General features: G+C 40.2%; 1 protein-coding gene across 6 annotated transcripts in view; it reads right to left on the bottom strand.

The window, feature by feature from the left end:
* The window catches only part of SMYD3 (SET and MYND domain containing 3), a 757166-nt gene that overhangs the window by 614730 nt on the left and 120289 nt on the right, over window positions 1-22147 (bottom strand). The window contains exon 1 of one of the 6 annotated variants that reach the window (XM_054661011.2): window positions 6618-6757. The exons of the other annotated variants lie outside the window; for them this stretch is intronic. The gene's annotated coding sequence lies outside the window, so the exon portion shown is untranslated. Of the gene's footprint in view, window positions 1-6617; window positions 6758-22147 lie in introns of those variants that run through there. 6 annotated transcript variants of the gene reach the window in all.

Raw genomic sequence — 22147 nt, 5'->3', positions numbered from 1 at the left:
TCACCCTAGTACAAAAACCAGGGAAGGACTTAACAAAAAATTAAAACTACAGACCAATATTCCTGATGACACAGATGCAAAATTGCTCAACAAAATACGAGTTAACTGAATCCAGCAGCACATCAAAAAGATAATTCATCATGATCAAGTGGGTTTCATACCAGGGATGCACGGATGGTTTAACATCCACAACTCAAATGTGATATGCCACATAAACAGAATTAAAAACAAGAATCACATGATCATCTCAATAGATGCAGAAAAAGCATTTGACAAAATTCAGCATCCCTTTATGATTAAAACCCTCAGCAAAATCGGCATAGAAGGGACACACCTTAAGGTAATGAAAGCTATCTAAGACAAACCCACAGCCAACATTACACTGAACAGGGAAAAGTTTAAATCATTCCCCCTGAGAAATGAAATCAGACAAGGATGCCCATTTTTACCACTTCTATTCAACATGTACTGGAAGTCCTAGCCAGAGCAATCAGACAAGAGAAAGAAATCAAAGGTATCCAAATCAGTAGAGGAAGTCAAACTGTTGCTGTTTGTTTGCTGATGATATGATTGTATACCTAGAAAACCCCAAAGACTCAACCAAAAGCTCCTCAAACTAGTACATGAATTCAGCAAAGTTTCAGGATACAAAATTAATGTACACAAATCAGTAGCTCTGCTATACAGCAACAGCAACCAAGCTGAGAATCAAATCAAGAACTCAACCCCTTTTACAATAGCTGCAAAAAATAAAATAAAATAAAATACTTAGGAATACACCTAACTAAGGAGGTGAAGTCCTCTACAAGGAAAACTACAAAACACAGATGACACAAACAAATGGAAACATGTCCCATGCTCATGGATGGGTAGAATCAATATTGTGAAAATGGCCATATTGCCAAAAGCAATCTACAAATTCAATACAATTCCCATCTAAACACCACTATCATTCTTCACAAAACTAGAAAAAAAAAATCCTAAAATTCATACAGAACCAAAAAAGAGACCACATAGCCAAAGCAAGACTAAGCAAAAAGAACAAATCTGGAGGCATCACATTATCCAACTATACTACAAGGCCACAGTCACCAAAACAGCATAGTGCTGGTATAAAAATAGGCACAATGAAACAGAAATAAACAGAAATAAACCCAAATACTTACAGCTAACTGATCTTCAACAAAGCAAACAAAAACATAAAGTGGGTAAAGGACACCCTATTCAAGAAACAGTGCTGGGACAATTGGCAAGCCACCTATAGAAGAATGAAACTGGTTCCTCATCTCTCACCTTACACAAAAATCAACTCAAGATGAATCAAAGACTTAAATCTAAGACCTGAAACCATAAAAATTCTAGAAGATAACATTGGAAAAACCCTTCTAGACATTGGCTTAGGCAAAGACTTCATAACAAAGAACCCAAAAGCAAATGCAACAAAAGCAAACATAAATAGATGGGACTTAATTAAACCAAAAAAGTTTCTGCACAGCAAAAGAAATAATCAGCAGAGTTAACAGACAAACCACAGAGTGGGAGAAAATCTTCACAATCTATACATCTGACAAAGGACTGATATCCAGAATCTACAAGGAACTCAAACAAATCAGCAAGAGCAAAACAATTCCATCAAAAAGTGGGCTAAAGACATGGACAGACAATTCTCAAAAGAAGATATAAAAATGGCCAACAAGCATATGGAAAAATGCTCAACATCACTAATTATCAGAGAAATGCAAATCAAAACCACAATGTAATACCACCTCACTCCTGCAAGAATGGCCATAATCAAAAAATCAAAAAATAATCGATGTAGGCACAGATGCAGTGAAAAGGGAACACTTTTACACTGTTGTTGGGAATGTAAACCAGTACAACCACTATGGAAAACAGTGGAGATTCCTAAAGAACTAAAAGTAAATCTACCATTTGATTCAGCAGTCCCACTACTGGGTATCTACCAAAAGGAAAAGAAGTCATTATACAAAAAAGATACCTGCATACACATTTATAGCAGCAGCAATTGCAAAAATATGGAACTAGCCCAAATGCCCATCAATCAACAAATGGATAAAGAAAATGTGGTATATATATACACCATGGAATAACACTCAACCATAAAAAGGAACAAAATAATGGCATTGGCAGCCACCTAGATGGAACTGGAGACCATTAATCTAAGTAAAGTAACTCAGGAATGGAAAACCAAACATCGTATGTTCTCACTCATATGTAGGAGCTAAGCTATGAGGATGCAAAGGCATAGGAATGATACACTGGACATCCGGGACTCAGGAGAAATGTTGGGAGGGGGTGAGGGATAAAAGACTACACATTGGGTGCAGTGTACACTGCTCGGGAGATGGATACACCAAAATCTCAGAAATCCCCACTAAAGAGCTTATTCATGCAACCGAACACCACCTGCTCCCCAAAAACCTATTGAAATTAAAAAAGAAAAAGAATCTCAGAGAAAAAAATAATAACGCAAGGCCCTGGACCCATAGATCTCCATGTACTACAGGAGAATGCTGTGGTACGCACCCCCAGCACCCCCCCACAAAAAAAAAGTCCTTTTTTAAAACTTTGGTAGAATATACATAACATAAAATTCACTATTTTAACCATTTTAAGTGCCCCACTTCACTTCATAGATACTGATCTCTCCATATCAAATTCAAATCCAGTCCATAAACTGGTTAAAAGTATTTTATACCCTTCAAATATACAAATTTTGTCTTACATTATCATATAGTTTAATTATGAATATACTCCTCCTGAGAAATGGTTTTAAAATTCCATTTAATTCAATTACTACTTTAGATATGCTGAGTTGAGATGCTTTAACTATCTCCCCCAAATCACCTGGGTGACAAAAAAGCAGATATTTTTAAAAACCTGAATTATAACATAAAAATAATAAATCTAATGGTAAAATTCACAGTGACAAGGATCAGACGGGACTGTGTATAGTTTCAAGGTGGTCAAGGGCTCTAAAAGTCAACCTATAATACTAACATCAATGACAAAACAGAACAGCTCTTTCTAAGCACTTCTGATATCACAGGCACAGTACGAAGCTCTTTACATCTATTAACTCACACTAAATTTGAAACAGTTCTGTATAAGGTAAGCAGTCTTATTATGCCGACTTTAGAGATATTTCAATACGTTTTCAAAAGATAAAAAGTAGACGGAGTAGTACACACTGCTAAGGCATCACACCATAAAGTGAAAGTGGCAGGTGATACTGAAAGGATAAAAATGGAATCCTATAGAGAATCAGAACTTGAATACATCAGTACCTCACCCCTGAAAGAACAGAAGTGAGTTATGGGGCGTAAAACATGGGGAGTGGTTAAAAGTCTAAATAAAGCAATGTCAAAAAATTCCATCCACCCCCCAAGTGCAGAACTCTAGCTTCTAGGTATCAATACTCCAGCAACAAGCCAAACCCAAGCAATCGGGCCCTAGAGTTCTTGATTGTAACCACACACTATACTACCATTCTTCAATGAAACTGGATACAATCAAGTCAACACTTAGCTGTTCATGAGACACACTTCAAACAAAAGGACACGCAATGGTGGAATGAAAAGGATAGTTCAGGCAAATATGAACTCAAAAAAAGCCTGTGTAACTACATAAGTTTCTGAAAAAAAGAGACTTGAAGGTTAAAAGCATTAATAGAGATAAAGCCAATACACAGTGACCAAAGACTTCCATCACCAACTGTTACGTACAAAGTAACCAATATACCCAGTCTCAAAATCTATAAAGTATACATCACAGATCTCTAAGGAAAAAATGACCCATATACAGTAAGTTAAAGCAGGGCCTGGAATATAGCAGGTACCATATAAGAGTTAGACATTATAAATTCTCTTTCAGAAATTCATAGATCAAGAAGATAAAGAATAAGTAGATAAAGAAGATAAACAATAAGACCAGTCTTGGCAACATAGTGAGCCCTCATTTCTACAAAAAAAAAAAAAAATTAAAAAATTAGCCAGGCATGGTGGCACAAGGCTGTGGTCCCAGCTACTTGGGAGGCTGAGGTGGGAGGATGGCTTGAGCCCGAGAGACTGAGGCTACAGTGAGCTGTGATCACACCACTGCACTCCAGCCTGAGCAACAGAGTGAGACCCTGTCTGAAAAAAAAAAAAAAAATTAGGAATATAAGAATATTACTCAAGATTCAGTCAGGTTAAAAACAAGAGAATTCTGGGGAAATGATGGCAGTGATGTAATTTTTTAATCTCCTTGACTCTCCCCATAAAAAAAAGAGCAAGTAGGACAGTAAAACCTAATCACCACTCCCCACCCTGGAAAACATCAATAACAAACCTCAAAATATGACTGGGTGGAAAAAACTATGAGTGGTTCTGAGAGCAGAATTAAATCAGTATCTTTACTGTAGGAAACAAGGCAACTTAACTTCCAACAGACCTGTAAACAAGGAGGCCCCAAATCGCCAAAAGCTGTCCAGCATAGAACGCCAAGCCAATCTGAGAACCGCAGCCAAAACTGGGAGAGGGTTCTTTCTTTAGCAAACCTCTTTAAGATGAATTCCCCAGGGCTGCTCTGAGCCCTGCCTTCCCTAGACCTGGCTCCTCACATTTTCTCACTTCCCTCTCTCTTGTCTAAGTTAATCAGAGGCTATGTCTGTTGGCTAAAAATAAAGATCCACAAGTACATACAAAATGTTTGTTCTTGATTTTAAAAAATAACGAGCAGAATCAAGATACCTAAGAAGCTCAGGTGATGAACACCTAGCAAGTATCAATCCTTCATTTCCTCCTCCCTCCCATAGCTACCAAAAAAAGGCTATAATAAATGTTGACATAGAAGTTTGGTAAACTAACAAGATAATTCAGAGTACTTGAATAATTTATGTGTCATTTAAGGTGTGATGGCAATTCCTTAACATGAGTTATTTAAATGTTTGGGATTGTTTTTACATATTAAATGACTAAACAAATAAATCTAAATTCTTACTTTCAAAAAAAAAAGGCAAGTTGAGTCCAAGAAAAAAGTGATGTGTGCTTGATTAAACCAACTACTGAAACTTTGATGCGTTACTGCTTTTCTCTTTGGGGCATGGTTCAGAGCAGCAGCCCCCTGGCAGGCTCCCCTGCAGAGAAAATACTTGGGCAGCAGTGAGAGGGAACAGGAGGTCAGCAGAAACACAGCCACCAGACAGTACGAGAAAACCTTCTTTTTCTCTTAAAAAAAAAAAAAAAAAAAAAAAAACCAAGAGGGCCACATCTGTAATTTCAACCTCAGTGACACGCTTGGGGAACACAGAATCATCTCAAAAAAAAAAAAAAAAAATCGGCCAGGCACGGTAGCTCATGCCTGTAATCCCAGCACTTTGAGGCAGGCGGATCACGAGGTCAGGAGTTTGAGACCAGCCTGGCCAACATGGTGAAACCCTGTCTCTACTAAATATACAAAAATTAGCCAGGCATGGTGGTGTGTGCCTGTAATCCCAGCTATTCAGGAGGTTGGGGCAGGAGAATCGCTTGAACCTGGGAGGTGGAGGTTGCAGTGAGCCAAGATCATGTCATTGCACTCCAGCCTGGGCGACAGAGCGAGACTCCATCTCAAAAAAAAAAAAAATCACCACATGTCATTTCAAAGAACAACAAAGCCGTATTTTTTGGGGGAAAAAAGAGAAATGTCTATGTCAAATCAAAAACATAATTAATTAGCAGTTTATAGAAAAAGGACCACTTATTTTAGGTAGCTTCAGAGGCTAAAACAAGAAATAGTGAATGAAAGTTAGAGGAGGGCAGATTTTACCTAAATTGTAACGATTTTTCTGGTGACAGCAACTGTTCAGAAGTCTAATGCAATGCCCTGAGAAGCATGGGGTTCCCAGTGACTTGACATGTTTAAGGAGAATCTAGTAGTAAGTATATTTGCTAGACTTGAGGTAAGGGAATTTCCAGTATTGCAAAAGAGAAGGAGTTAGATAAGTTTTCTTCCAGCTCCAAAATTATTTGGTTTTGTTTCTCTTGTGCAACCAATAAATATAAACTAAATTTGAAGATGACAGAAATTGTGCATATTTTAAGGCAAAGTATGGTGGTCTCAGAAAGGTAGAGAACATGCTGTTTGCAGAGTGTTTGTCTAAAAAGTCCATCCAGAACTGGAGTTTCTGAATGAAAAACCGCAACCTCTGCCTCCCGGGTTGAAGCAATTCTTATGCCTCAACCTCCTGAGTAGCTGGGATTACAGGCGTGCACAAACACGCCCAGCTAATCTTTGTATTTTAGTAGAGATGGGGTTTCACTGTGTTGGCCAGGCTGCTCTCGAACTCCTGGCCTCAAGTGATCTGCCCACCTCAGCCTCCCAAAGTGCTGAGATTACAGGCGTGAGCCACCATGCCCAGCCAAAAAATAATCTTAAAAAAATAAGTGAGGAATGTATCAGTCACAGAAAAGTGATTTTTACCTTTTTTCCCTTCATTTCAAAGATGAATATTAGCATTGTACCACCAAATAAGAGAAGATATTGATATTATTTTTTACCAAAATAAATGGGATCGTTAGCAACCCACCCTCTCAAAAAAAGCAAAAAGGAATCCCCTATCACTTGTTCATACAAACCTGACTCTAGAGAACGGAGTGTCATATCAAAGGAAATTCTTAGGTTACTCAGTGTCCCAGACACAGTGGTTCATGGAGCACAAGTTAAGTCCGCTCTTCTGGGTATAAGCTGGGCCATAATTAGTTTCTCCAACAGCCTAAGCTACTGAAATGTAAAAAGAAAATAAAAACTGGGCAAAATTAATTGTTCTTCAGTCTTCCAGTATACAAATTCAAAACTTAGATATGGGTATAGCAGGAACAACCATCTCTAAGAAATTTTTAAGAAGTGGGGCGTGAAATTAATTGAGTCACTCAAATCTCAACTATGGGGGTACTATCTTAGGGACCATCTCTCTATCCTTCTTGGGTGTCAGAGGGAAAGAGTATGTCCATGTTTAGAAACTCTGCGCTAAAACCATAAAACCAGTTACCAGACAGTAGGAAGGAAGTTTCCTGGAATGGATATAGAAAACAAAAAAATCCTAGTGACTCCCAAATTCCCCCCAGCCCTGGGACCCACAGAACCCACTTTAAACTTCCTATAGAGAAAAAAATTCATCTACAACACATTCCTATATAATCAACTCATTATTCAGAGCTCCTTCCTAGTAACGTGTCTTAATTACCTAAAAGTCTCTGTGGTGGTGAATACTGAGTGTCAACTTGATTGGATTGAAGGATGCAACATATTGTTCCTGGGTGTGTCTATGAGGTTGTGGCCAAAGGAGATGAACATTTGAGTCAGTGGACTGGGAAAGGCAGACCCCCCCTCAACCTGGGTGGGCACCATCTAATCAGCTGCCAGCACAGCTAGAATCAAAGCAGGCAGGAGATCGTGAAAAGGCTAGACTGGCTTAGTCTCTCGACCTACACCTTTCTCCCATGCTGGATGCTTCCTGCCCTCAAACATCGGGCTCCAAGTTCTTCAGTTTTGGGACTCAGACTGGCTTCCTTGCTCCTCAGCCTGCAGATGAGCTATATTGGGACCTTGTAATCATGTGAGTTAATTCTTAATAAACTCATATATACAGATAGAAAGATAGATAGATATTCCATTAGTTCTGTCCTTCTAGAGAAATCTGACTAATACAACCACTTAGCAGCTGTGTAATACTAAGCAGTTTAACCTCTCAAAACCACTGAACTAAAATGAGCATAAATAATAATAATAACATTACATGGGCCCTGAGATTTAAATGAAACTTAAAAACTTAATATCATGCTTGGTTCACAGAAGTGCTCGGTAACTATTACTCATTATCATCACAGTTTTACTATTATTTTAAGATTTTTAAATTGCAAACTTTCAAGATGTTTCTAGATATCATCTGAAATATCTTAGTACTAACAGATTAAACAATACTAATATATTAACTAGTTTAGCCACTGTACACAAATTCAGAATTTTATAAACCTTTGAATGTTTATAATCCTTAGAATATTTTTCCTAGTTATTTTTGGGAACATTTCAGAATTTTTAAAAATTGAAGTGATTACACCCACCATCCACCTATCAAATGGCTATTAACACACACCAGTAGATGTGGTCAAAATTGTACAGACTCACAGGAAAATAGAATTGATTTGGATTCGTTTTTCTTTCTTTTTTATTTTTGAGACAGGGTCTCGCTCTGTTACCCAGGCTGGAGCACAATGGCGCAAACACAGCTCACTGAAGCCTCTACCTCCCAGGCTCAGGCGATCCTCCTACCTCAGCCTCCCAAGTGCCTGGGACCACAGGTGCATGCCACTACACTTGGCTAATTTTTTAAATTATTTGTAGAGACAGGGTCTCCCTATGTTGCCCAGGCTAGTCTCAAACTTCTGGACTCAAGCAATCCTCCCACCTCAGCCTCCCAAAGTGCTAAGATTAGAGGCGTGATTAGATTAGAGCCACTGCACCCAGCCTTGGATTCCTTTTTCTACATTCCATTTCATCTTATTTCACATTTCTAACACAAAGTATAAAACAAAAAAAAAATGTAATGGTTAGTATTTCGAGGAAAATTAATCTATACTTCACTGGCACCATACCTTCCTAGGAGAAACACAAGCACCTTAAATCCAGCACTTCGGGAAAAGCACAGCAAAATATGTGGACCCAGTTAGAATCCGAGAGGCAGACCAGCTGCTTGAGTACTCCCCTTCCACTGTCTGCAACCCTCTAAACTGAAGCGAATATCCTTGTGGAGCCTGTGCCATCTGATAAACACAAACCCCAGGTGTGAATTCAACAAGCGCTCAGCAACCGGCCACCATGGGCATCATCGCATAACGTCCCGGGTGGATGACAGTGGAGAGGGTAATGCAGTCACTGCTTCTTGGAGATGGCAATCAAGAAAGGCAGACCAACACACATCACTTGCAGAATGAACCATAATACAAAACCATTTTTTGAGAAGTGACACAGACTATACAGGACCCCAGTTCAGGTGAAGGAAATGTCACTTTCTGATGAATAAAGAGTGAGTGGCAGAGAATGGTAGGACTATTTTGGGGGACAAGGAAATAAAATGTTTTAGTAGTTTAGGGTTCAAAACCTGCAATACTTACTAGGGGCGTACCCTTGTAACATCTTGTAGCCTCAATTTCCTCCTCTGCAAAGTGGGAATAAGTGACTTACTCACGGGACTGCAAGGCAAACTATGAGATAATCTATATGGAGCGCCTGCTAACACAGCACCAAGCAAAGTATTTAGTGCAGAGTTAAAACTGAGGCTGCTGGGTGTATTCTCAAATTGTTCAGGATAGTTTTGTCCATCTCTATCAGAAAAGTTTCTTCTATATCACTTCCATGGTTGCTAAAAACCGAAAAAAGCTACATCTACGTGTGTCACAAATGTAGTCATCTCCACACAGGTACACAGACCATTTATTAATACCACTTTTTGAAACCCACATGTAGCCAGGCTACTTGGCTCTAATTTCAAATTTTGACTAGTATCCTAAGTATTTGATACCTCAATCTACATTCACTGAAGTCATAAGTTTTAATGTGATCAGAATAACTGACTTCAAAGTGGTCTAATTCAAGAAGCTCCAACTTTAAAGTTGTAAAAATGCTTTTTGAAGGTTGCATTTGTAGAAATGAAATTTGAAAAGACTATTAAATATTCAATAATATTAAAAGGCAATCACAACTCCTAACATTCTGTTTGCTTTAGGCAAGGTAATGTCTGTAACAAGCTAAGGAGCAAATTAAAATGCCAGGGTCCTTGTGTTTTAAAACAACACGGTTCTAAACTCTCCTCATCATACTAACAGTATTTAAAAGATTATACACTGCCTGTTGTAAGTCACTCGGACAGCTAATCATTGGAAATAAGTGAATTAAGAATCGGTATTAAAATACACTGGCTTGTTTTTCAGGTGGAGCACAGCGAGTAGACTGGAGAAAGCTGTGACCAAGAGGAACTGCAGAAAAGGAAGTTTTTTCTAGTAACAACACCCGTCCCTAAATAAGCAACCTCTTCAGTCTAGTCTAGTAACACAACTCTGATCATCTAAGAGATGTGTTCAATTTCCCTAAGTCTTCTTGAAATCTAAAATAATTTTTAAAAAATGAGGGAGAAGAAAAAAATCTGATTTTTCCGAAAGATTGAAATCAAACACCCTTTAGGTATATAACTATTGCTAGTACAAATATCACAGTAAATACATTTTTAAAAAGTACCATGGGTAAAATTTCAAATAAGGTATAACAATATTTGATCAATATTTTCATAACATACTATGACGTAAGTCTTCAAAATGGCAACAGATGCCCACCTTGAATTCAGTTCCAGAAAATATTTTGTCACTCTAGAAAAATTCTCTCTCTTACTTCCTCCAATTAGAAAACAACACATCAGCACCATGCTTCCACTTCAGCTTCGGGGGTGGGAAAATCAAAAGCTAAATTCACTAATTGGAGTCGTTTGTTCATTTCAGAGGCCTGAAGCCATCTTCTCCTTCTGCCTGCTTTAAATATTTGCTCTTCTATTTTACAATTATGTATAATACTTTGTTTAACTTTTAACTGTAAACTGCCTCAAGTCTCCTTGGAAGTAAGCAATGACAAAATCTCAATTAATTCATTCTCTCTTTTGGAAAATAAAATGACACTTTAAGTTTATAAAGAAAGACTAGCATGCTGCCTAGTTCCTAAGTAAAGAAACCTTCAAAGAAGAGGCCTTAAGAGACATGGAATTAAATGTTACAGCTGCAAGTGCACTATAATTAATTATAAATTCTCATCGATTTTTATTAAGAGGTCAATCATCTGCTGACAGCCATGGAATGACAGTTAACGGGGGTTGGTGCAAGCACTTTGATGCCTGCTGACCCTCCTCTAGTGAGCATGTTGTATGCCCAAGAGAAGGCTCTCCATGGCCCTACAATACCACTCAGATATTTTTCTTATCAAACACCCATCTGAGTTTGAGCATATCTTTTTATTCTATTTTTTTTTTAGCACACGTCTGTAGCAGCCAGAGAGTTTAAGAATACCTTGAGATGAAGTATAGACATCCCTCTAAAAGGCTATGACTACAAGTCATTTGCACTTAGTATGAATTAATTTATTCAGATAATCTTACTTCCTTTTTCCACTTAGCTGAGATTTTAGGAATAGAAATTTTGCATAGAGTAGGTACAGAAAGAGGAGATAACAGTGCTGAACATTTAAAAAGCCTAGAAAGAAGCCTGTAATCCCAGCACTTTGGGTGGCCGAAGTGGGTGGATCTCTTGAGGGCAGGGGTTAGAGACTAGCCTGGCCAACATGGCAAAACCCCATCTCTACTGGCCAGCTGCAGTGGCTCACGCCCGCAATCCAAGGACTTTGTGGGGCCGAGGCAGGCGGGTCACCTGAGGTCAGGAGAGAGGAGAAAATGCAGTATAACAAAAAGGGAGTTAGAATGTATAAGAACATTTCATTTTCCATAAAGTTTGGAGTCAGGCCCAACATGCTCTCAAGTATGAAATACAGAAAGTACAAGGAGGAGGAAAAATCCTAAGAGAACTGAAGAGAACTGTACTTTAAGCCTGGCTGCTTCATTTACTGCTCTCCATCTACAGGCAATGAATAAATGTATCCACCCCTAAAGGTATTCTAATCATAATAATAAAAGCTACCTAGAATGTCAAAAGGAATTTTCATATCACATATACATTGTAAAATTAAGTTTTTTCAATGTATTAAAAAAAAGACTGAAAAGAAATAGACCAAAATATTGATTTTTTTCTTTAAATGATATGAATTGGGGTGATTTCCCCCTCCTTTTATTTTTTCCATTTTTCAGTTTTATATAACAAGATTATTTTACTTCCACGATCAAATAAACATAAACATTAGTGAAAAGGAAATATGTATTATTTAACAGCCTTAAATTGTGTCTGGTCTAACGCAGGGCATAGAGAGAAGGACAGACAGACAGATAGGTATGTCAGCTTTAATTACAATTTATTCCAATGTTTAGAATAGTAAACACAAATATATACTTTATTCAAACATAATTTAAATTAAATATTCTTTATTAATTGAATTTATTTCTAACTGGCATTAGCTACAAAGGATGTTATCAAATGAAATATTTCTTAGTTTTTGATAACATGAGAAGCTGACAACTTACAATAATAAAATCAGTATCATATGCTAAATACAAAAATCTAATAGTTCTGGATTTAATATCTTCCACAATATAAAAAGCAATCATTTCAGAAAAGAAACCGTTATTAAAAAGAAGAAAAGCTTTTGCCATATGGAACTTGGGTTACTCAGCCTTTTTCTGAAAAGATGTCTCAACTTCATCTGATGGTTCATATTTTATCATTTTCTTTGACTTATATGAACTTGAAGGTCACCCAGATAAAGTAAAACTTTATTCTTTTATATTAACTTTTATTTGATTTGGAGTTAGTCAATCAAAACATTACTTGTTTGAAAATATAGACATGGAGAAATCTTTAACAAGCAAGATATGACAGAAATTAAAGGCTATTCCACAAAACAACCCTGCCATTCATTCACTGATTCATTCTTTCAACAAAAATATACTGACCCCCTTCCAAATGCCAAGCACTTAATTAGAAACACAGTGGGCACTGTCCATTGTTTACCCAAAAACCACCCCACTCTTTCCTACCATGAAGAAATACTGTGATTTGCTGATGTAGCAAACACAGAACTCTTGATTTCAGGGAGAGGAGATTGCCAGAGCCGGGGAATAAATCATGATTAATCTAAACTTAAAAAAAAAATGTATCCCTCATGGGCACTGGCCACTCTAAGAACAAGCCATGTGGCCCAGTTTTGGCTAATGACCTGTAAACAGGTACACTCACTTCTCATTATTCATATATTCCATATTTGCAAATTCACTTATTCACTTATATTTATCTGTAACTCCAAAATCAACAGTCACAGCATGTCTGCAGTCAGTTGTGGACAGAAGAGGAAAGGCCAAAAATGTGTGTCGCCCAATATGTATGTTCCCAGCTGAAGTCAAACAAGAAGACACTGCCTTCTCAGCTCTCACAGTGTAAGCGTCCTTTTTGCAGTCCACTTGGTGCTCTGTTTTTCTCATTTTTCTCGATTTGACTGTGTAATATGGCCCCTAAGCACAGTACCACAGTGCTGTCTCGTGTCCCTAAGCACAAGAAAGTTGTAATATGCCTCGCAGAGAAAATACATGTGTTAGATAAGCTTCACTGGGGCATAAGTTATGGTGCTGCTGACCCTGAGTTCAATGTTAATGAATCAACAATATATTAAATAAGGTGGCCGGGCACAGTGGCTCATGCCCGTAATCCCAGCAGGAGTGGGAGGCCGAGGTTGGCGGATCACTTGAGGTCAGGAGTTCAAGACCAGCCTGGCCAACATGGCAAAACCCCATCTCTACTGGCCAGGCACGGTGGCTCACGTCTGTTATCCCAGCAGTTTGGGGGGCCGAGGCGGGCGGATCACCTGAGGTCAGGAGTTCAACACCAGCCTGGCCAACATGGTGAAACCTCATCTCTACTAAAAATACAAAAATCAGCAGGGCGTGGTGGCTCATGCCTGTAATTCCAGCTACTCGGGAGGCTGAGGCAGAAGAATTGCTTGAACTTGGGAGGTGGAGGTTGCAGTGAGCCGAGATCGCGCTGTTGCACTCCAGCCTGGGCAACAGAGCAAGACTCCGTAGCAAAAATTAAAAAAAATAAAATAAGGTGTCTTTAAAAAGAAACACATAATAAAACAAGGTTATGTACTGATCAGGTGACAAATATGTTGTGACTAGAGGCTTTCAGGAACCTAATCCTGTATATCTACTAGGAGGAATGAATGGCTCAGTATTGGCTAATTCAGTTTTCACAGTAACTTTATAAAACATACCTACTGGAAATAATAAAAATGAACTACATTTCTAATGAGAGACTTTTTTTTTTTTTTTTTTTTACCAATTTTCAACCTTCTCAGCACAAGACACAACATGAGAGTAAATGCCACCACTCTGTTACATCAAATAGCCAACTTCCGATTTTTGGATGAGAAAAATAAGTTAACTATTTGTTTAAGCCACTACAGTGGAAGTGTATTCACAAAGATGTAACAAAATGGTGCTTCCTCCTTTTCAATAAACAGTACAGTGGTCCTGAAAGAACACAGCGAAGATGTTCTACATTCTAGCATACCAAGTCTTACATATGCTGCTTATTTTCTAGTCAAATAGAGCAGCACGTGTTAATACTTATATTTCTGCCCTTCAAAATTAAGGTCAAAAGATCGGCAATAATGTGAACTGACTAAAATCTAATGTTTTTGTTGTTGTTTTTGTTTTTGTTTTTGTTTTGAGACAGAGTCTTGCTCTGTCACTCAGGCTGGAGTGCAGTGGCATGATCTCGGCTCACTGCAACCTCCGCCCCCTGGGTTGAAGCAACAATCCTGCCTCAGCCTCCCAAGTAGCTGGGATTACAGGTGTGCACCACCAAGCCTGGCTCATTTTTGTATTTTTAGTAGAGACAGGGTTTCACCATGTTGGCCAGGCTGGTCTCAAGCTCCTGACCTTAAGTGGTCCACCAGCCTCAGCCTCCCAAAGTGCTGGGATTACAGGCATCAGCCACCACACTTGGCCTTAAAATCCAATTCTTAATAAAGTTTTGGACTTTATTATTACTTAGAAATATGCCTAGCTTCTCAAAAAAACTATTTTGACACGTGATAAAGGAATGTCTGGAAAATAGATATGGTCTGATTAAGATATAAATATGATGGTATAAATATTACAATATTACATATATATACACACACAGCTCACTACGTGTCTTGCTATTTCATATTGATAGAACCGATCTTATGTTCATATTGATGGACATTAGTGTTGATAACAATGTTTTAAGCTATTATAAACAAGCAGGGCACAGTAGCTTTGGGAGCCCAAATCCTAGCACTTTGGGAGGCCGAGGTGAGCGGATCACCTGAGGTCAGGAGTTCAAGACCAGCCTGGCCAACATGGTGAAACCCCATCTCTACTAAAAATACAAAAATTAGCCAGGCGTGGTGTGGTGGCGGGTGCCTGTAATCCCAGCTACTTGGGAGGCTGAGGCAGGAGAATGGTGTGAACCCAGGAGGCAAAGGTTGCAGTGAGCCAAGATCACGCCACTGCACTCCAGCCTGGGCAACAGTGCGACACTCCATCTAAAAAAAAAAAAAAAAAAAAAAAAACTAAACATAAATAAACCAGTATAAACAACATTACAATGAACACATACTTGAACTGTGCACTTATACAATTCTTTCCAAAACTTTCTGGTCTCAGTCCTGACTTAAAAATTACTGAAGGATCTTAAAGAGGCTTTACTTAGGTCGACTTCTCTACTGATATTTAATGTATTACAGATTAAAATTAAGACGTTAAAAAAATAATGTATTGGCTGGGAGTGGTGGCTCACGCCTGTAATACCAGCACTTTGGGAGGCTGAGGTGGGTGGATCACCTGAGGTCAGGAGTTCAAGACCAGACTGGGCAACATGGTGAAACCCCATCTCTACTAAAAATACAAAAATTATCTGGGCATGGTGGCGCACAACTGTAATCCCAGCTACTCAGGAGGTTGAGGCAGGAGAATCACTTGAACCCGAGAGGCAGAGGTTGCAGTAAACCGAGATCGCACCATTGTACTCCAGCCTGGGCGACAGAGGCTTTGTCTCAAAATAATAATAATAATAATAACGTATTAATTCATTCAAAAGTAAGAATCCTATTACATGTCAACATATTTTAATAAAAAATAACTAAATTTTTCAAAACAAAAATAAGTTAGTGAGGAAAGTGGTAATGTTTTACTTTTTTGATAATCCTTTTAATGTCTGGCTTAATAGAAAGCAGCTAGTTTTTTTTATGTTTCTTCATTCAATCTACTGCAATGTAGCTTCTGGAAGATCCACAGTATACTCATGAGATAATAAGAATAAAAAAGGCAAATAATTCTTTTTTTTTTTTTTTTTTGAGATGGAGTTTCACTCTTGTTGCCCAGGCTGGAGTGCAATGACGCCATCTCAGCTCACCACAAACTCCGCCTCCCGGGTTCAAGCGATTCTCCTGCCTCAGCCTCCCGAGTAGCTGGGAGTACAGGTACCTGCCACCACACCTGGCTAATTTTGTATTTTTAGTAGAGATAGGGTTTCTCCATGTTGGTCAGGCTAGTCTTGAACTCCCAACCTCAGGTGATCTACCTGCCTCAGCCTCCCAAAGTGCTGCGATTACAGGCGTAAGCCACCATGCCCAACCATAATTCTGAATTATTATCATGAAAATAGTTTTCACATAAATCCCTGAAAGTCCCACGGGTACTCCCAGAGGCCTCCGGACTCCACTCTCATTCCATTTCTCTAAAGTATGTATTCCTAGAAGTAAAACTGCTGAGTTGCAAGAAAGCACAACTTGAACAATTCTGCATATTGACAAACAGGTCTCCAAGGCAGCTGGAGGAATTTACACTCCCACAGCCGTATAATGAGAGTTCCCTTAAATCTGTGTCTGATCACCTCTTGATACCGTCATTTCACATTCTGCTGGTCTGATGGGTGAAAATGTTATCTCAATGTGCTTTCCCTTGACAAATGGTCAGGGTTTGAGCATCTTTTCATGTCTATTCACCATGCATAATTTCTCTTTTATCAACTGCCTGTTCATAGCATTTGCATATTTTCTACTGAGTTTTCTTAGTGAATTTAATCCTTTGTTGAGTGCCTGTTTTACAAACTCATTTCTCACAGATTGTGTCTGTATTTCACAACTAGGCACTATGAAAGAATATAATACTGTAATTAAATAGCTTACACTAGTGCCACGTGGCCTGGAATTAAAATTTAGTTGACCACTGTGATGGTTAATACTGAGTGTAAACTTGATTGGATTGAAGGATTGATCCTGGGTGTGTCTGTGAGGGTGTTGCCAAAGGAGATGAACATTTGAGTCAGTGGACTGGGAAAGGCAGACCCACCCTTAATCTGGGTGGGCACCATCTAATCAGCTGCCAGCACAGCTAGAATCAAAGCAGGCAGAAAAATGTCAAGAGAGAGACTGGCCTAGCCTCCCAGCCCACATCTTTCTCCCATGCAATGCTTCCTGCCCTTGAACATCAGACTCCAAGTTCTTCAGTTTTGAAACTCGGACTGGCTCTCCCTGTTCCTCAGCCTGCAGATGGCCTATTGTGAGACCTTGTGATTGTGTGAGTTAATACTTAATAATCTCCCCTTCATATATATATATATATATATACACACACACACATATATACACATATATATACTTAATAAACTCCCCTTTATATATATTATATAATTATATATATTAGATATATAATTATATATAATATATTTAATATATAATTATATATAATATATTTAATATATATAATTATAAATAATATATTTAATAACTATATTATATATATATAAAGCAATCTCCCTGTTTATAGCTCATTTATAACAATCCTCAGAAATGGAAATTTGTAATTGATCAGCCTTGACTAAACAAGAAGATTCCCAATGGCAATAAACTATAACATCTATTTCCCCCCAGAGAAAATGAGAAAGAAAACAATATTTTATATATATATTATTAACTATATATATACTTAATAAACTCCCATACACACACATACACACACACACACACACACACACACACATATATATATATTCCATTACTTCTGTCCCTCTGGAGAACCCTAATACAACCATTTAGCAACTGTGTAATACTAAGCAATTTAATCTCTTGAAACCACTGAACTAAAATGATAATAAATAATAACATTACATGGGTGTAATAAGAATAAAACTTTTTAAAACTTAATATCTTGGCTCACAGGAGTGCTCAGTAACCATTACTCATTATCACCACGGTTTTATTATTAAGATTTTTAAATTGCAAACTTTCAAAAGCTGTTTCTAGATATTATTTGAAATATCTTAGAACTAATAGATTAAACAATACTAATATATTAAAGAGCTTAGCCTTTCTAGAAAATCAGAATTGTATAAAGCTTTGAATGTTTATAACTCTTGGGATGTTTTTCCTGGTTATTTTCAGGTCCTTCACATATCTAACAATGAAAAATTACTGAATTAAAGTAACGGTTGAAGTTATTCACAAACGTAACCATGGGTATAGCTAAACAGTAACTACTTCTTAGCCTGAAAGCAACCAAATATGAATACAATAACAATGAACCTAATGTTTCTGAAAAAATCATTAATCAAACTGACTTTTAAAAGTTTTGAAAAGGCCAGGTATGGTGGCTCACGCCTGTAATCCCAGCACTTTGGGAGGCCAAGGCGGGTGGATCACTTAAGGCCAGGGGTTCAAGACCAGCCTGGACAACACGGTGAAACCTCATCTCTACTGAAAATACAAAAATTAGTCAGGCATGGTGACACACACCTGTAATCCCAGCTACTCAAGAGGCTGAGGCAGGAGAATCACTTGAACCTGGGAGGTGGAGGTTGCAGTGAGTCGAGATCACACTACTGCACTCAAGCCTGAGGGTCAGAGCAACACTCTGTCTCAAAAAAAAAAAAAAAGAAAGAAAGAAAAAAAAAAGTTCTGAAAAGTCAACGTCCATACCCAAATAGATGGAAAACTTCTATACATTTTTCTCATATCTCAGAAAAATATTCAGAGCATTAATACTTTTATTTTTCTACCTAGATAATAAGGAAGGCTGAGAAAATCTTAATGCATCAACTTCATCCTCTCCTATACACACTAGGCTAATACGAATAGTTTTCAATACAGGAGAAAAAAGATAATTAACTCTTTTCAGGTAAACTAACCCATTTCACTAAAAAGCAATCTCCCTGTTTATAGCTCATTTATAATAATCCTCAGAAATGGAAATTCGTAATTGATCAACCTTGACTAAGCAAAAAGATTCCCAATGGCAATAAACTGTAACATCTATTTCCCCCCAGAGAAAATGAGAAAGAAAACAATTTTTGAAATGTCATTACTTGAATGCTTTTTAAAAAACTATGTGATATTTTAAATGGAAAATGTTAATTATCTTTTAAAGACCTTCTTCTGAATGCCATATCCTTCCTATTGTTGCTGTTCTTTCATTACTGGTCCCATAAATACACTAAGAGTCTTTTTGTACCATGGCTCTGGTAGGTTCTGGATATATAAGGATCAATAAGACAGTTCCTATTTTCAAGGACTGTTGATGCTACGACAGAGGCAGAATAGCAGGAACAGCAATAATGCTCACCAAGCGCCTATTATGTGATGTCAGGTTCTGTGCTAGATACCTGTAACATGCAGTTGTTGAAAAGTAGGAATCCTGAAATTGAGATATCTGAAGTAATAGTTACTGTGCTGGGGTGTGTCCATGGGTATAGCCATGGGCTACTGTCCTAGGCTATGGCCATGGGAAGAGGTAGCTAGGGTAAGGTAAAGGCAAAGAGAATTGGAAGTGGGGACAAACAGCCCAGGTGTCAGATGGATGCTCAATTCGCTAAGAATGATGTTGCCAGTAATGATAAAGAAAGAAAAAGTGAGCCATGAATGTTAAGGAATAACTGGAAGGTGAGGTAATGGGGAGTAGAATGGCAAATGCTTCAGGGGAGCTGGCAATTTTGAGGAAGAGGAAAAATGGTGTAAATGGATGACGAGGAGCAAAACCGACACTCTCTGACTCTCTAGGCCTCTAGTCTTAAAGGACTTACTCTCACTGGCCAGAACTCAGTCACATGGCCACGTCTAGAAAGTCGGAACATTTCATTCTTTAGCTGGGCTTACTGCCACCTCAAATAAAACTGAAGTTCTTTTATTAAAGAAGTGCCCAGCGAATATCTGGTAGATAACCAGCAGTTTTTCCATAAAAAAAATAAAAACAAAACCTATTATGATACCTGAAATTATTTTAACAGGTATAAATGATAAACTTGGGACGGCATTGAAGTGATTAAAGACACTACCTGGTGAGAAACAGAGGCGAACAGAGACCAAGTTTATCGATGCTTTTGTGTAAAGTTGCATACACAAACCGCAATCAAGTCAAAACAGAAGACTTGAAGACGTTCTCATACCATGAGGGAAGACCAGTGAACTCAGACTGACTGGTCAGTGTACTGGAGGCAACAAGGACTTCCTTAGAGGAGTGAGTACATCCAGTACCTCTTTATATGGCCATCCATGTCTCCCGCAGTGCCCTGCATATTTTATACAGTGAATAAATGTTTGCTAAAGAAACAAATGTGTTTACATATGGAAGTATTTTCAACCAGGCCTTCAACACCAATAACTGTTGACACTTTTAGAAGAAAATCAAAGCAGCCCCTGCAGCCTCAGACTCCTCCAGCTGACACCTATGGGATCCAGCCTCCAGGCCAACCGCAGGCTCCAGGCCAGCTCCTGTAGCCCCAGACCCCTCCAGCTGACACCTATGGGATCCAGCCTCCAGGCCAACCGCAGGCTCCAGGCCAGCTCCTGTAGCCCCAGACCCCTCCAGCTCACACCTATGGGATCCAGCCTCCAGACCAACCGCGGGCTCCAGGTCAGTTCCTGTAGCCCCAGACCCCTCCAGCTCACACCTATGGGATCCAGCCTCCAGACCAACCGCGGGCTCCAGGTCAGTTCCTGTAGCCCCAGACCCCTCCAGCTCACACCTATGGGATCCAGCCTCCAGGCCAACCACAGGCTCCAGGCCAGCTCCTGTAGCCCCAGACCCCTCCAGCTCACACCTATGGGATCCAGCCTCCAGGCCCAACGCAGGCTCCAGGCCAGCTCCTGTAGCCCCAGACCCCTCCAGCTGACACCTATGGGATCCAGCCTCCAGGCCCACCGCGGGCTCCAGGCCAGCTCCTGTAGCCCCAAACCCCTCCAGCTGACACCTATGGGATCCAGCCTCCAGGCCCACCGCGGGCTCCAGGCCAGCTCCTGTAGCCCCAAACCCCTCCAGCTGACACCTATGGGATCCAGCCTCCAGGCCCACCGCGGGCTCCAGGCCAGCTCCTGTAGCCCCAAACCCCTCCAGCTGACACCTATGGGATCCAGCCTCCAGGCCAACCGCAGGCTCCGGGCCAGCTCCTGTAGCCCCAAACCCCTCCAGCTGACACCTATGGGATCCAGCCTCCAGGCCAACCGCGGGCCCCGGGTCAGTTCCTGTAGCCCCAAATCCCTCCAGCTGACACCTATGGGATCCAGCCTCCAGGCCCACCGCGGGCCCCAGGTCAGTTCCTGTAGCCCCAAATCCCTCCAGCTGACACCTATGGGATCCAGCCTCCAGGCCCACCACGGGCTCCAGGCCAGTTCCTATAGCCCCAGACCCCTCCAGCTGACAGCTATGGGATCCAGCCTCCAGGCCCACCGCGGGCTCCGGGCCAGTTCCTATAGCCCCAGACCCCTCCAGCTGACACCTATGGGATCCAGCCTCCAGGCCCACCACGGGCCCCAGGTCAGTTCCTGTAGCCCCAAATCCCTCCAGCTGACACCTATGGGATCCAGCCTCCAGGCCCACCGCGGGCTCCAGGCCAGTTCCTATAGTCCCAGACCCCTCCAGCTGACACCTATGGGATCCAGCCTCCAGGCCCAATGCAGGCTCCAGGCCAGCTCCTGTAGCCCCAAACCCCTCCAGCTGACACCTATGGGATCCAGCCTCCAGGCCCACCGCGGGCTCCGGGCCAGTTCCTATAGCCCCAGACCCCTCCAGCTGACACCTATGGGATCCAGCCTCCAGGCCCAACGCAGGCTCCAGGCCAGCTCCTGTAGCCCCAGGATTCAGACTGAAACCCAAAGACTCAGCCTCCGGGCCCAGTCCAGCCCCATGTCAGCCGCTACAACTCTAGGTTCCAAGCTCACTAGAATGCCAGGTCAGTCCTCACAGCCCTAGACTCCAGGCCAGCACCCATGGACCCACGCTCCAGCAAACCCAGGACCCACGCCCACTCTACAGACTCAGAGTCTAGGCCTGCCTCAGTAAACTCAGCATCCACAGCCCTAGGCACCAGGCTAGCACCTGTAACCCAGGCTCCAGACCAAGCCCCGTGGACCCAGGTTCACCCCAGCACCAGGCCAATCCCAGGCTCTA

Source organism: Pan troglodytes, chromosome 1 (assembly GCF_028858775.2).
Source record: "Pan troglodytes isolate AG18354 chromosome 1, NHGRI_mPanTro3-v2.0_pri, whole genome shotgun sequence".
In the NCBI taxonomy this organism is placed as follows: domain Eukaryota; kingdom Metazoa; phylum Chordata; class Mammalia; order Primates; family Hominidae; genus Pan; species Pan troglodytes.
The sequence above is the reverse complement of the archived record's forward strand: the minus strand, read 5'-3'. Positions and strand labels throughout refer to the sequence as shown.